Source organism: Halyomorpha halys, unplaced genomic scaffold, assembly GCF_000696795.3.
Source record: "Halyomorpha halys isolate HHAL.00 unplaced genomic scaffold, Hhal_1.1 Scaffold1026.1, whole genome shotgun sequence".
Lineage (NCBI taxonomy): Eukaryota > Metazoa > Arthropoda > Insecta > Hemiptera > Pentatomidae > Halyomorpha > Halyomorpha halys.
In genome coordinates, this window is record NW_027105743.1 from 277749 (window position 1) to 280207 (window position 2459).

Below are 2459 nucleotides of genomic sequence, written 5' to 3' on the forward strand. Positions count from 1 at the left end.
ACCGACCCCCCACCACCACCCTTGACCTTTTTACCCCCTGCCATTGTTATGTAATTTGCAGCACCTGCAGCCCCTTGCAGATCTGTCACCTCGTCTTTGCCGGAAAGACTGGCTGACCTTTCTCTCCAGTTCTCGGGCACGCCTCTTCCATCCACTGGAAGTCCAGTCTACGTCATCGGGGTTGACGTGTATTACGGAATTTGAACTTGACCTCAACAACTCTTGATTTAGATGGAATTCCCAACAGTTCGAGGAAATTCGAAAGCATGCCGCGGACAGGTACTAAATTTATCTCACACTTAGTGACGCTCAGAGGACCGATTAATTATTTTAGGAAGAACAAATACGAATCGTGGTTTTCACTAAATTATTAATTTAAAATATACAAGTAAAAAAGAAAGAGTCAAATTGGAGTGGATAAAGTTAATGAACAGTGAAATAATAAAATTTATATTATTGTTTATATATGGCCAGGACTGTGGTCAAGAATAACAATAGTTTTCATCTAGTTATTGATTGCCGAAGCTTTGGCCCACATGTCTTCTTTAGGGATAAAATAAAAAGATACTAATCAGGTAAAGCCAATCTAGGAGTAAAAGAGTGACAATATTAAATAAAATAGGTGTATAGGTGGAGATTTTAAAATACTTCTGTATAATTAAAATATAAAAAATCTATAAAAAACATTCTAAGGATTTTAAAGATAAATACAAAAAAACATTAACTAACATATTAATGACTGATGAACTGATAAAACATATAAATTCATATATAATATGTTATTGAAAAGATATTAATTACCAAAAGAGACATAATAACAGCCACAGTAATTAATAATGAACAGATAAATAAACAATATCGAGGCAGTAGTAAACATTACATAAAGAAGTACTGAAAGTGATTACAATTTAGGTAAACAAATTTCTAACAGTAGTAATCCTATTGTAAAAATTTAAACAAATATAAGTAATAAATAGTAAGTTTAATATGTAAATTAGTATTAAATGGTAAATAAAAGTATAATTTAAAAGGAAATTTGTGGGATGTGTAAAGGGTAGAGAGGAGAGAGATATGAGTTAAGTTGAGAAGATAACTATCACTACACCACTGTCTTACGATATTGCGCTTGCTTCTCAATTTAACTAATACCTTACTCATCTCTCCTTCAACTTATCATACAAGCTCCCTTCTAAATTACACTTTTGTTTACTCAGTAATAGTGATTTATATATTACACATACTATTAATGACTTATATTTATTTTAGCTCTGAAAAAGATTTACATTGTGGATCGAAACGTCGGTAATCTATGAATAGTTGAAAACTATTGTTGCTCTTTTTGACCGTAGCTCTGATAATCTCTTTCGAATTCACATAATAATAATCTAAACATAATATAATGTATATGCTATCAAATTGACACTTATCAACTGTTCGGTAGACAGGTGACAGCAAAGGCTTACGAAGGAGTGACAATGTCAGAGACGAGAGAGCTTTTCGTGAAAGATTACTTTCATTTTTCCATTATTTGTGAGCGTAATAAATGGATCACAAAGTATAATTAATGAAGGAGGTCTGGGAAGTGTGAAGCCTCTATATTTTTCGGGTCTGATGTGGCCTGAAGTATTTTAATTTGCAATTTACCGCTTCCTTTTCTTCTTCTTTGCGTTTCTTATTATTTCTCCTTCATGGATTAATATTGCGTGAATGGGAGGAGGAATTTTAAACCGCCCAAATAGATTTACACTAAATTTATCTGTATCTTTCGTTTACTTGTTGAATTCGTCACACAGTATTTTGACTAATTGTAACAGCTCATGCCAAAAAACAATGTGGTGCGGTGCGCCCATCACACAAACCCTTAAAAGACTTATTTGGCGTTAAAGACCCCTTGATTGTACATTGATTTACCGAGTTTAAGCAAAATCGTTAGAATGGATTCAAAGTGGAACTTTCAATTCGTCAATTTTATTGAAAAAGTTGCTATGACATGAAAAGCTTATATCCACCTTACATATGTAAGGACCTAAAAACGTAAATTTGAAATTCTGAACGATCGCAATACTTCCATTATACAAGTGAAAATCAAAATTAGACAATATATGTGTAGCTTCGCTATAAACACAGTCAGGTCTATTTAGCAATATTTTTAGGAAAAGAACTTATTCAATGAGTAAAACAAAATGGTTAACTCAACACCGAAGGTTTAGACAAGTTTTTGAAAACGCATTGTCCAGCACTCTGCTACGATTGGCTCCACTGTGTGTCGCCGTATTTGAAACTAAACTCGTACGTGGCTGTTTTTTTTTTTGTTAATGACCTGCGCATTTAAAAGCTTTTTTTAACACGTTTCTACCCGTTGTATAACAAAAGAGCTTCAGGATGGCATAGTGGATGAAAATACCTGATAGAAACTTTTTTTTTTTTGAAATTGATAGATTTATTTATTGATAGATATT